The 15,196-nt window shown below is 31.4% G+C and overlaps 1 non-coding gene across 1 annotated transcript; it reads left to right on the top strand.

Annotated features, from left to right (window-relative positions):
* Positions 1-14,565: 14,565 nt before the first annotated feature.
* Positions 14,566-14,637, top strand: TRNAQ-CUG (transfer RNA glutamine (anticodon CUG)). The gene has a single exon. It is a non-coding gene; the product is annotated as a tRNA-Gln (tRNA).
* Positions 14,638-15,196: the final 559 nt, after the last annotated feature.

The following is a 15,196-nucleotide window of genomic DNA, read 5'->3' as shown; positions in this document are numbered from 1 at the left end:
AAACATTTTTGTCTGTCTGTATGTCTGTCTATAAGGTTGCGTTTGTTTCGAGTAACCTCCTGAACGGCTAGATCGATTTTGACAAGACTTCTTCGGGAAGGTAACTGGTGCACGCGGGAATATTGTAATCTACTCTTATAAATTCCACGTAGACGAAGTCGGGGGCGACTCCTAGTTATAAATAATACATTTATGGAAAAAGTAAGAAAATCCAATTCTCCCTGATAGACAGCGGTCGTGACGTTTTATGACACTGACAACGGACAAAGATTTCGTTACCGATTCGAAGTATTTGTCTATAATATTTGTGTTCATTTTCTCAAATTATATTTAAAACTACTAGCTATCGCCCGAGAATCAGTACGCGTGGAATTTAAAAAAAACAAAATAAGTAGCCTACGTGTTCTTCCGCACTATGTTCTAAATGAACGCCAAATTTCATCGAAATCCGTTCAGCCGTTCGCATTTATAACATTAGTAAGATCAAGAGGAAGTTTAGGTAAAGAAATAAATTCGCTTTACACCGATTATGGAATCAAACTTACACTATCTGAGCTATAATTTAGCATCTATGTATATTCCTATACCAAGTATTCGAACTAATCGCGTTGAACGCTAAATGACATTTCATCGAAATGTACAGGAAATTCACGTCCTCTTCTGTAAACCAGGACACGATAATTTGATACTAGAATTTCACACAGTTACTAATAATGGGCTTCTAAATCCGAAATCTCTATGTGAAACATAATGTTACCGCACACACATAGACACACAAATACTTTATAATACACTAGCTGTCGCCCGCAACCCCGTCCGCGTGGATATATAAAAAAAAATAATTAGTAAAGCCCACCCATTCATCCATCCACATCACATCCATCTAAACATTTGCATTTAAATATAATATTAGTAAGTTAAATAAAAAGCAGCTCTTCAAGGCATAAATTCTAAAAAAAAATGAATAAATAGTATCCTATGTCCGTCTCCTGGCTCTAAGCTACCTCCTCACCAATTTACAGCTATATCGGTGAAGCCGTTCTTGGGTTATTATATAAATAGTGTAACTAACACGACTTTCTTTTATATATATAGATTTTACTGTTAAATATATTTTAGTTACTATTATTCTTATGAGAAACGAGTAATATAAAACGACACCTATAATAAAATATTATAACTTCTGTCATTGTTTTCTTAGCCTGTAACTCAATTATTTTATTAATAACTCCGCCTTACGTTAAATCTTATAAAAAATGGGATATGGAATTAACGAGTTCCACGTAGCGTCGGTGGCTCCTAACACTCTTAAAAGAATTCCCATACAACGAATTCATTGCAACGCGAATGACTTGTTTTGCAGAAATGTTTACCAGCTGTGGCCTAATAATACAGCTTAGGGTGAGAATAATTCTCAGTTGCCACTTACTGACGCCATTATAGACCTGTTACTGTCAACATTTCATTCCATTCAAACTTTTAATGGATGGATTACGTCATACAATTGTAATAGATTGAGTGGATTGATTAAAGATAAGGTTTAAAAAAAAAGAAAAGAAAATTCTTATCTTTTCTGATATACTGGTGTTAATAATACCAATTTACTCATTAAAATTGGTCAAACTCACTCGTTCCATAAACATTTGTACAGTCGCCTTCGTCCGCAGTATTCCATTTACAGAAATATTGCCATGTTGAAAATGTGCTTTGTCTTTTTACAAACGTTTAGACTACTATTGATGATAGGTCAAACTAAAAACTACCTTTTTTTCCTTCAAAACAGCCTCCAACAATTGTATAGTGTGATATATTGCTTTTACAACTTTTACAAACAATCATTTCAAAGCATACACGAAGCTCGCATTTGTACCGTTAAAGTGTAACACCGCGAACTACGGCGACTGTACTTTTATTAACTGACCTCCATCAATCCAATAAGAATAAGAATAAATTTATTTCACAAAACACGTTAGAATAATATACATTGAAGTATCTTGCAGACCCCGAACTAGGCTGGGCCTGTATCTCGGGGCCTAGGAGTGAAATATATCCCTAATAAAAATATTCATTAACATTTCAAGGTTAATTGAAATTCCCATCACGATACACCGATATCTTGCATTATGTTAATGTTGGCTTACATGAAAAAAAAAATATTGCGTGCTACCGATCCCCTGATAGGTCACGAAGTGTACAAATGGCACTCCATTTCCTACGAGAGCGTAATCTGACTCCAATTCAAGTTAATCATGATAAATTGAAAGAAAATATAACCGAATCCTGTGTAATTTTTCAAGCCGATTGTACAAACGCCAACGTAGTTATTTAACTCTGACATGTTATTATTATCCAAAACATAATTTTGATATATTAATGTCAAACTGTGAATAGTTACGTATTTTAAAGTGATTTCTTGATAAAAATAGTAAAAAACCTAAATAAAATATTCATTTAAATTCTATACTTACTTAAAAATGTACAAGATTATTTTCTGTTATCAAAAATGTTGTAATTTAAAATTGAAAATTCAAACTCAAAGGATATTCTGATATTGAGCCCGCATCTCTGCAAAATAGAATTATAACCAGATAAGCAGTCACAGATTTCATACTTTTGTTTGTCTCTCTCGTGTACAAATTATAATAATAATTTAAGAAGACAAGCCAAATAGATTGTAGGATATTCAAAGGAAGAATACAAAGCGAATGCAACCAAACAAAACACATTGAAACCTAAGTACATATATGCTCAGATAAACGCCAAAAATATTCCCCCTCTAATACAAACCAGACACGTTAGGCTAGGTTACTTAAGTAACGGGGTCGCGGACGAGAGCGATAGCGGCCCCGTCTCTACGCGTTGGAGGAACAGAGAGGTTTAGTGGGTATGCCTCCGTTATGAAGGAGAATCCCACATAACTACCGCGTCCCCCCAGGGCGCGGAGTATGCATAAAGCATTTCTCTCTGGGAAAAAAAAGGTTACTTACGTATCTATTCAATTCTTTATAGTTTTGTTATACACACGCTAGGGTCACCTATATATATGTCATGTTAAAATCGTCAAGCAAAACCTAACGTATGTAACTTGCATAAGTCGGGAATAAATTGAAAAGTTTTCTTTATTCCTGTCTTAATATTAAATGAGTTTGTTCATTCATGTATGTGTTAATTCTGTCGTTAATAAAAGTAGCAGTAACTCACGTTCTTTGAAATTTATAACACTTTTCAAATGGCCATCAAAATGATTTGTTATACAATTTGTGTCTGGGATCGAGTAATAAAAATTGAATTTCTGATAAAACGGTTGCGGCGTTTTATATCGTGAGGTTACATTTGATATTGCTTTTTATTGTTTTTGTTTATTGTTAAATGTGGCGATATTTTTCCATATTAAATCACACATTTAAATGACAAGTTTATCAGAAAAATATATTAAAATAATATATACACGAAAAAATATTAAAGTCGATTATAATTTATGTGACATTCTATTTATAATAGTATTCCACTGCCGTAGTTCGTTTGTCAAAAACAATAAAAAAGATGACAATATTCATACAAGTGTCGCAGCAATGAAATTGTACGGTTAGTTAATGTTTTATAATACAATATATTAAGATATTTTCATGACATAGTAACTTGTGGCCCAACAAAGTATAAAAGCGGTTCCGTTAGTTCCTATTTGATTAAACATTTCTCAATATCCAGTTCACTTTAGCTAAAGTTTCTCAATAACATCGCCAACAGGGACGTTGCTTCAAACTCTTTTTATTTTGTGGACATTTCAATTTCTTTGATCTTTTTTTTGCTTCAGTTATAATTGACCTCGTACGTAACAGATAACAAAAAATAATAAGAATAACTTTATAGTTAAAAAACTTCTTTAAATATTTGTATGAAAAATGTTGGAAATTTTAATATTGAATAATGAAATGCCTACTTCTAATTATTTTTATTCAAAACTTAAAAAACTCAGTATATTTTTAATTCATTAACTTACTTAAACCTTTAAAAACTTTTAAATCTTTTACCTTTCTAACACAAGTTTAGAAGCTTTTGAATATTAGGAAAGTATTTTAACGACTTTCTTCAATTGCGAGTCGTTCTTTTGATTGAAATGAGGAAAATAAGAAGGAAAATTTTACGACTTATGCTATCAACTTATGATTAAATAAACTTTATTGAAAATTAAATTTCCTGGGAGTTTTCTCGTAAAAAATCAATTCTAAGGATCTTTCTTTTAAAATATCTAAGTAAGTTATAATGTGGAATTGAAAAATAAACTCTTACTTATATTATAAATGCGAATGCTTATGTTGATGGATGTTTGTTTAAAGATATCTTCAGAACGGCTGAAGTGATCTCGATAGCATTTGGCATGGATCTGAAACATAGTCTGATAGAACACATAGAGTACAAATTAACTTTTTTTTTAATTTCGCGTAGACGGTGTCGCTTGCGACAGTTACTTAAATTTACAGTGGAATGCTTACTTCATAAAAATATATTAATTCTAAACGGTCTTTTGTACGTATGTCGAAATAATTGAGTTCATTCTATGGTAGGGGAGGATGGCACGACAAAGGCTTCAATAAGAGAATATCTAATAAGCAACGGGAACACGAAACAAAGGAATTACTTGGATAATAAAACCAAATTAAGACTGGCACTGCCACTATTGTTGTTGCTCACGAATTCATACCTCCCTAAATTAATTACGAATACCAAAGAATTTGGTTCACTAACATCAAACAGATGGTGTCTGGATATTTTTATATTACCAACATTACGCAATTATCTTTAACAATATGTCTGAGATCAGAATTAGATATCTCCAAATAAGCTTAACAAATAAACTACAGTTTGAATTGTCTTATCATCATCAGCTAACTATACGTCCCCACCGAGGGGCTCGGAGCCTACCCTAAGTTGAGGGTGATTAGACCATAGTCAACCAACGCCGGCCAAGTGCGGATTGGTTGACTTCACACATATCTTTGAATTTCTTCTCAAGTATGTGAAGGTTGTATTAAGATGTTTTCCTTCACCGTAAGAAAGTGGGATAAATGTATAAAGTGGCATATGTAAATCGGAAAAACACATTGGTACATGGCGGGATTTGAACCCAGGACTTGCACATTGCAAGTCAAGTGCTTGATCCTTGAGCCACTCACGTACACGCTCTTCGAATGGTCTTACAAATAAGGAAGTTATTGGCTGGTTAAAGTTATTTGATAGGTCAAGAAGTAAAATCGTTTTTAAATATTACCTTTGATCTGTCAACTTAAGTCATTCAAGCAACTGCTTAACATAATTTAGTTAACGGTTGCTTTATAAGTTAAGTAGGCCCAATGTAGTACAATGTTTACGTAAATATACATAGGTATTTGAACATATTTGCTCAGAATCATACATATATAGTTGATTATATTTTAGATGTATGTATGTATATGTATTATGGAAAAAATACTTCTTACTTAAACAAAGAGCATTAAAGTTGCAAAAACATGGAATTGATATAAAAAGGCTTTGATCGTGTATAACAATGGCATGAGATTTCATGAATAATTCAGCAGCTAAGCGTTAATATATTTCCAACAAAGCTTTGAAGTTGGAAGCAAAAGGAGAGTTGTAATTGAAAAAGGGGTTTAAATTTTTTTGCTTTGCCCTTTTTTGTAAAACGGAATTGTTTAAAAATTAATCGTATTTGATTGCGTTGGTTTGACTTTTAGCATTTGTTTTGTTTAATTTTGTTGATTGTGGCTTGTATACTGTGATTTTATTTATTGTTTTACGATTCGAGTATTTTGATTTAAAAAATAACAAAACATTTTTTTTTAGTACTTTTGAAATAAAACATATTTTATTATTGTACCTGTTGTCCAAATTAGAGATAGATAATGTTAGAAAACACATAAATCTAACAATGCTAATAAATGTAAGCGAATTATTAACATTACTAACAAAATACTACTCATGTAAATAGTTATTTAGATATGGAAATAGAAGGTTTTATTATTATTAAAGTTAGAAAACGTTTCCTAGCTTTAGTAAACTCCTAATATAAATAGACAAAGATTAGAAGTTTTCATTTGGAACCTTTTTTTAATATTAGCTGATTTGTTTGTAAATTTACTTATATTTCTTGTACCAATCCAACTAAGCTCTAAGCTTGTGCTAGGATATGGTTTACGACAATCGTCGAATGGCGGGATTCGAACCCCCGACCTCGTGATCGTAAATCCCTACTCTTAACCATTAGGCTATTGACGCTTTCCTTACTTTACTTTACTTACTTTTAATTAAACTTTCAAAGTAAACGTCTCATTAATATTCAGAGCTTAAATGTTAACTTGAAATTAAATAAAACAATTTGAAGCATAGTGATTAAAAGGAAAATAGGTGAAGTTACCTATTTGAAAAAAGTACACAAAATGTCATTTTAAAAAGGCATTTTTAAATGTGAAAAACTGAGCCACTTCAAGCACTATGGAAAGTGGCAGTGCTACAGCGGTTATGTGCTAAAATAACCCACGAATATAAAGCGCGAACATCTCTCGCCATATTGACGTAACATTTCCAGGTTTTTTTTACGTTAGTTATAATAGAATGTATTAAATTTAACAACTAAATCGTTATGTTTTTAATATATTTACAATAAAATTGTTTAATTACAACTTCTTGAATGATGTCCTTGTAAAACATTTTTAACGAAAAAACACACATAAGTAACGTTTCATGGTTTTTACTAACATAATGTTCATTTAAAGATTTTGAGTTTATAATAGATAAAAGTTTTTTTTTTTTATCTTACAAATATTATAAATGCAAAAGTTTAGATGGATAGATAGATAAGATATTGGAAGGTATCTCCAGAACGTCTGCATGGATCTCGCTGAAATTTGGCATACATGTAGAACATAGTATGAAAGAACTCAGAGGCTACTTGGCAAGTTTAATTTATAATTCCGCACAGACGAAGTCGAGGGCGAAAGTACGCACTTTATACTTAGGTTTAATTTTGTTTAAATAATTATATAACTCATTGATAATAATATTATATGTAATCATTAATTAATTTAATTATACTGAATTAAGATAAGTGCGTCTGTGGTTAGAAACTGCGTGAAAATGATAAAGTGCCTCTTCAAAGAGAGATGGGGTCTAAACTTGATGAATATATACTTACGTCTATGTACAAAGGAAGTAAAATATAAATTACACCAAAAAATATGATGTATAAGTAATCATTTTTTTTTACATTTTAACCGCAATCGTAAACTGAATAACTTGCCTTGCAGTGATTCAATTACTCGTACATATAAGAGTTTATTTTAATATTCAATTTGCAAAGTGCAGCAACAAACGTATATAAAACTGTAATTTAATTTACGTAACCGTACTCCAGTACAACGCTTTTTCATTCGGATAAAATACTCAAGCAAGAGTTAATAATTTCAACGTAATTTTACATTAAAGTTAAATAACTGAATACTGAAATTAATTCGTTCAATTAACATAACTCCTTTGACTTAATCTCAAAGGAAAATGCATTCTCTTTAATTTACATTAATGATGAATTTATTTTCTTACTAGCTGTTAACGCGACTCCGTTTGTTCGGTAGTAAAAAAAAACTTTCTAGCCTGTGTTTCTTACAGATTACGTTTTACATCTATGCCAAATTTCAATGAGACCCATTCAACCGTTCTGGAGATACTTTCAAACAAACATCTATTCATCCAAAAAATCGCAATTATAATACTAGTAAGACTAGTAAGATAATTTTTAGTAAGTCGTATTACAGCCGAATAACACAACATATTATAAAAGTTGCGCCGTAATAATAAAAAATCATAGTAAGTAACCCGCGTCTAATTCCAGACTATATTCTACATATATATGCCAAATTTGAAGGAAATCTATAAAACCGTTCTCGCGATACATTCTAATAAAGTAATTAAAAAGTGATATAATAATTTATAACTGTTACTTAAAATTGATATAAGTTTGAGTTTTTATATTTCAAGTTACAATAATTCGGAATAAAAGTAAGATAATTTTTCATCACAACAAAACTTCCAGATGTTGGATGGAATAAACACGATGTGTATAAAAAGATGTCGACATTTTTTCGTCTATTAATTATTCATTACATGAAGCTACTTCCATATTCTACGTAGGTTGTTTGTGCTGGGAAACTTTGTAAAAGTTAAATTAACTTTTTTTTTCTTAATGCTGATCAAGTAAGTGTTTTTCTGATTATCTTGGAATTAATTCAAACAAACAGTACTAAGTAATAGTCTACAGAGTTCGTGATTATTACTAAAAAGTAAGTTTCGTATTTGTTAATACTTTGATATAAAAAATTACAATTTCAATTTTATATAAAAAATATAAATGGGGTACTAATTGCATTTTACCATTTGCGTTGGGTTTTCTATTTCTTGTATACTTAATTTTATTGTATTATTTCTTCTAATAATCGCGTGGAATAAAAAAAAAAGACATTCCTATGTGTTTTACCTGACTATGTACTACTATTCAGCCGTTCTGCAGATAATTTTTAACAAACATCTATTCATCCATCCATCTAAATGTTCTCATTTATAGTATTAGTAAGAATAGAATATTTTATACTTCTTTGTAGTTTCAAATAGTTCGCTCTTATATAATTCCGTAATAACTTTAAGTTGCTTGAAATTGTTGAAAATGTCGAGCTCTTTTCTTCCTCTTGATACCCTTTTTTGATAAGGATTAGAAGAGGAATTGAACTCGGTGTAGGAACAATCCTTATAGGTACTTATAGGAGTAACACCCCCTTCTCTGTACGTCCTCCAATTAGGTAAGGGTACAACTTGTTGGAGATGTCGAAGGGAAGCTATCACTTCGCTATTTTAGCGATATCAAGTTGCCGTTCGTTCTCAAGAGAACTTACCGCTAGGCATAGATCAGAACATAATGTGGAAGAACACATAGGCGAATAATTAAGTTTTTTAATCCGCACGAAAGGTGTCGCGGGCGATAGTTCTGTTTTAAATTTAAGTTATAATAAAAAGTTTTGTAGACCGCACAAATATACGAACGCGACAATATTCAAATTTAAATCAGTCCCCGAGAACATTATAAGTTTTAATGGAATCATGTCATTGTGTACCAATAATTACCTTTGTAGAGGAATTTGGGAATACTAATGTTTCTCTGAAGATTGTTAGCGTTGGTTACTATCGTTGAAACAAAAATGTATCGTCATCTCTTTCATTCTAATAGTAAAGAAAGAGATAAACATAAATAAGACATCAATTTTGAAATATGCAACTATAAGCTTTATTCCAAAGGATGTAAGTTCATATTTTTTTATATATTTTAATCAACAATTGATTTTTGTGGTCTCTGCTGTTACTTAAAATATAGATTAATAATAATACTGGTTTCTTATACAAATAACATAAAGATATGAATACAACTGTTAACCTAAAAGCGAGGGAAAAATACCTATGTAGTAAAGAGCTCTCAGGAACTGGGTCGAGCGATGTCAAACATTACCAACAAATATCAAGTAGTCTTAATTTGACGCCAACGAAGAAAATTTTGTGACCTAATAAATTTTACTCGTTTTTGGTTATAATATAAAGGTAAAATAAATTTTTGGTGACACAGCGTTTTAAAATTTTCCAATGCAACTATTCTCTTGTTTGTTTATTATAATTAATTAAATATAGGCAAAAGAAAAATTTAAACGTTATTCCAAAAAAAAAAACCAATTGGAATTATGATGATGAAAATTGATGAATGAGTCCTATATTTTGACTTTCACTATTTTTTTTATAAGTAGGGGGCAAACGAGCAGCAGGAACATCAAGGTGTTCAACGACGCCCATGGAAATCAGCAATACCAGAGGAACCGCAGATGCGTTGCCAGCCTTTGAGATTGTGATACGCTTCATGAAGGACTTTTAGAGTGTGAGGTGCCTCGTCTATATATATATATATATATTCCATCCCATCTTTTCCTTATAGAAAAAAGGTTGGGAAGGGAAAGAGGACTAATTTTGGCCTCCAGGATGCACACGCATCAGACGAAACGCGGAATTGCTTCCACTTGACGCCAGTCTTCTGTGTGGTCGCGGTATTTCACCGGGCGAGCCGGACCGATTCGTGCGAAGATGTTAAAGCGGGCTCTACCACTGTTATAAATATCTTAAAGTGATAGAGAATATACATATTGTTGTCTTTTTGAAAATAATTTTAACATTTAAAATATAAATTAGATAATTAAAATCAAATAATACAAAACTAGTTGTATGAAATACTATTAAAAACAAGTAAAGTTTAGCATTGAATGTATAGCTGAGAGAAATCCCCGCCAAGAAATAAGTGAATATATCAACATAAAACGGCAAACATAAATCATCCGTCAAAAACACGAGTCTTACGAATTGTATAAAATGAAGAGGATTTGTATTATTGAAAGTAGATATGACCGACGGAAATTGAAAACAAAATGGCAGAGAAAAAATATGTTTTCTTATACAATTCTATTCAAATATAAGACGGGTTGACGTTGAAATGTTCATTTCGATATCCTTTTTTTATGCAAGTACAGCTGTATATTATCTGTGGTATCGTTTTTTAAACATAAACACAATAATTGATACGCGCTTATCTTAACATTTTTTTTTGTTTTTTTAATTAATTTAAAAGTTTAAAGTCTGCACATTTTTTGTACATTGGCTCTTATACTAGTTCGTCCTTCCTAATTTATAGTTGCAAATATCTTATTTTTGTGCAGTACTAAAGGTTAATGGCCAATATTAGCTATCGGGAATCGTGCGTTGATGTGTTATTCGTGAACGGTGATTCCGCAACCAATTGCAAATTACGATATGTTAACTATCGACATAAAATCAAATGCCATATTGGATTTCGATACTATTTAACTTAATTACGTTTCGGTCATTGCTTTACATGTATAGACTGGTGGTATTTTTTATATCATAAGATGGCAAACGAGCAAGCGGCCACCTGAAATCGCTGAAATAGCGAAGTGACCGCTGCCCATAGACATACGCAATTGCATATGTGTTGCCTACTTTTAATCGACGGAGGAGAGGATGCACAGAAAGAAAATATCTTCCCTTCCCATGCATCCTCTCATCCGGAAAGTCCATTTCCACTTCCTATCCTTTCCTTATAAAAAAAGGGTGGGAAGCGACAGAGGACTAAATTAGGCCTCCGGGACGCACACTCATCAGACGAAACGCGGAATTGCTTCCATTTCACGCCTGTCTCCTTTGTGGTCGTGGTATTTCACTCCGGGTCAATCCGTGCGAAGATGTTAAAGCGGCTCTACCACTGTTAAAACCACGGGTTGCTCGCGTCTGCGTCACTGCAGATACAGAAAATGTAGCCTATAATATGTCCGTGTGCATCTTCCTGTGAAAATGACGTCCCGTACAGACCGACATACAGTCATACAAAAATTTGAAAAAAATTGCTTTTTCTTCTTAATATTAAAATAATTTCTGCTAACCAAAATTTACCGTAGACTAGATAATAAGACAAGCAAATATAATTTAGAAACATTTTACAATGGCGTGATTTATGAAACTTCCAGCTATACATTTATTAAGGTTTTAATCTTTTCTCAGGTAATTCTTCAAAAAGTCCCATCCAGGGTAAAGTGGCTCTTAAATTTGAGTTACTTGAGTACGTGATCTGACAGACCGAGCGCGATTATGTCTTATAATTTTAACAATAATGGCCATTGCGGATCACGAACGAATTCTGGGCAATTTTAAAACAATTTTGTAAAGGTCACAGTTCAAAGGTCGAATATCTTTTCTGTACTTGACATCTTATATTTTATTTCAATGACATAACATCATAGAGTATGGGCTCGTTCGTCTTCGTATGGATACGGGCCCTTATATCCTTTACTTCAATGTCCAGGTAGCGTTAGAAAATAACTTAAAAAGTAGCCTAAGTGTTCAGTGAGATCCTTGCAGGCGTTCTAGAGATACCTTCAAACAAACATCAATTAGGTATTTAATTACGAAATAAAATTGTACAAAGATGTAAAAATTAACAAGTTCACAATACGATTAAAATGAAAGTTTTGCATTATTTTTGTCTGTAGTTAACGAAGTAATGACCTAAATTTACTCAAAACTTTATTTGGACACGGCTTTTCTAACAATACGATTTGTTGCTGACTTTAGTGTTTTAAACTAGGTCCAGTAGAGGCGCTTTGCTACAGCAAAGTGACAAGTTTGCATCAGATTTGTTTACAGATTATCGGTTTTCAATATCAAGTTGCGTAGAACTTGTGTAACGTTCCTAACTTGTTTTCATAGTGACTACGCAATACTAACTCTGTATACACAGCACAACTCAATTGATATCAAATATATAAACTAAAATATATATTTGATTTCATTTAGCTGTCTTAAAATGTCGTTTATTTGCAATTGGACTCGGTTATATCATTTGGAAAAATAAGTACAATATGTCTTTTTGGTTTTCTTGATTCTATCATGTTTGTTAGTGTACAAGGTACTTACTCTATATTCAAGAGAATAATATTATCATTTAAATATATTTTCGAATGTTAAAGCAGTTTCTTTATTACGAGCACGTAACCTACATCTCATATCATTTGACAGAATTTAAGTATTCCGAAAAGCCTTAAGAAGAAAAAAAAGATTTTATAAAGTTCACTTTTAAATAAAGTTTATTTAGAATTAAAAAAAATATATATATAAAAAGAAATTGAATGTAAAATGAACACTTTGACAGTGGACAAAGATTTGGGATATAATAATTTGAATTTAATAGAATTATTAAATAATTGTTAACAATACTGTGTACACACACACACACACTATAATTGTTAATTCATAAATTAGTTGTTTTTCTACACAAACAATTATTAAATTTATATATATGGGAAGTCCTTTGCTCCTTAAGTACAGGTCTTCCTAGTTAAGAAGAAGTTAAGAAGCCAAGGCAACATTGAATTTTGAATTTCTTGTGTATAACAATAAAGGTTTTTTCATTTTAATACAATATCCTACATTAAATATTGTCATGAAACATTTCAAGAGAAAATTCTGCCTCGTTACCGTTTAAGTACGAATAGATTTCCAAACCATTTGTCATTTACAACCCTTAAGCTCAGTTAAGCCTGATTTCCATTTATAATTCCAACCTATATGAATATTTGAGAGAACTTTTGGGAATAAAGACAAGGAATAAGATAGCGGACTTATATATGATTTATGATAAAGTGGCACAGAGCACGCCAGAGCCACTGGGAAAGATAAATGCTTTATGTATATTATATTTGAATGCTCCTCACCTCAGGGGAGGACATCCGACGTTATATAAAGATGAGCTTTTACTGAAACGCAAAGGGAATTTTTAAAAAATTCAAACAAAAAAAATTGGTGAAATCTGTTTGAAATTAACATTAAACTGCATACAAACGTTTCAACTCCAAATGATCCTCAAATGAAATTTAACAAAACCAAACATTTTATAAACGAGGGTTTCTGAGACCCAAACCTCTATTTAAATCATCTTGTTACCTCCGTTTTGTGTTGAAAGACGGGGATGTCGATATGTTTTATACGGAGTTTGTGATGTCAGAAACCCACAGTTAAAGAGTTATTGAGTTATCTTATTGTAACAGCGACATCTATTGGTTTAACTAATAACTTCGTATTAAGTTGTATAAAGTTACTGAAAACCATTTTCATTACTAAAATTACTTCCAGTTGTCTCAGTGAAATAAATCTCCAGTGAAACCGCACCTTTTGGGTCGTGTTTTAAAGGAAAGGTTTAACAAGTTTATTACATACTTGGTAAGTTCGTGACTTTGCCGTTTTCCTCTTTTAACACGAATTTACCGCATTCAAATTGACTCTTTGCCCCTAATATACATTCACATGTAAACTATATACATTCCCTAATATACATTCACATACTAAATGTAAAAACATTAGTAATAGAAGCAATCTTTCTCATATATCCTAATACCATTCTTGTTCTAAAATTAAATCTCATCTTTAAGTTGATACATATCTCCAATAAATATTAGAACGTTTTTTTCTTAAATATAATAATCAATGGCCATCAAGTCTTCTTTATTCGGCCAGTAATAAATGTTAATTAAGTTTCATTTTAAAAGACGAACAATAGTAACCATGAGTGTTCGATAAAAAAAAACAATTTTAAATTCAACTTTTTTTTAGTAAATGTTACGTCTCTCATTTTTTAAGTCTTTATTTGAACTTCGTTCGTTATTTCATTTGGCTTGTTTACGCTTTGTGTTAAGGTAAATTACAAATTGTTTTTATATTACGTACAATTAAGTCAATTTTGCTAGCTATTTATGTAAATACATAATGTTTTTCTTGTAATTTTTTTACCATTATAATAATTTTTTCAGCAAATGACTTTATACTTCTAAAATTAGTAATTGACTACGAGTTTTTAATGATTCTTATTCAACGACTAATACGATTAGTAGACACTAGGACGATATTAAAAACAAAATCATCGATGGTTCCATGGTGTAACGGTTAGCACTCTGGACTCTGAATCCAGCGATCCGAGTTCAAATCTCGGTGGAACCTGAACACTTTCTTTTCTTCTAGAAAAACATTTTCGTTTCACATTCAATCTTTAATTAATCTTTTTGATCATGATGTATACAAGTAAAATTCCTAAATATACGTCTTTATAGAAAATAATAGACCCATTTTTCAGCGTCATTAATGAGCGATCTTCTAATCTTAATAACTCAAGTTAGCTTTAAACTATCTGAGAGTATCAAAACTTACTACACTTTTCACGTTGTTAAACTTAATTTTGTTATTTTTGTCATTGACGTTAAAACGTCCTCTTCCAATATTATCAAAGACTTACACATTATCTTTGGCAAAAGAGAGATAGCAATATGTTTTACACGGGGATTTTAGTCTCAGAAACTTACGGTAAGTAATATTATCCAACCTTCTCTACTGAGGAGAACAAGTTGAAGATGAATTCGTTTGATGGGAAATTTAATCTGACCGCAACACTAATTGACGTTTATTAATACACCTAAGAATTTAATAACTCTAATGAAATTAAATTCCAACAGATATTTAAAACCGTAAAATATCAGCCATCATAAAAATATGTCAGTTAAAA

Source organism: Papilio xuthus, unplaced genomic scaffold (assembly GCF_000836235.2).
Source record: "Papilio xuthus unplaced genomic scaffold, Pxut_1.1 DF827542.1, whole genome shotgun sequence".
Taxonomy (NCBI): Eukaryota; Metazoa; Arthropoda; class Insecta; order Lepidoptera; family Papilionidae; genus Papilio; species Papilio xuthus.
This window is presented reverse-complemented; position numbering and strand designations above follow the sequence as displayed.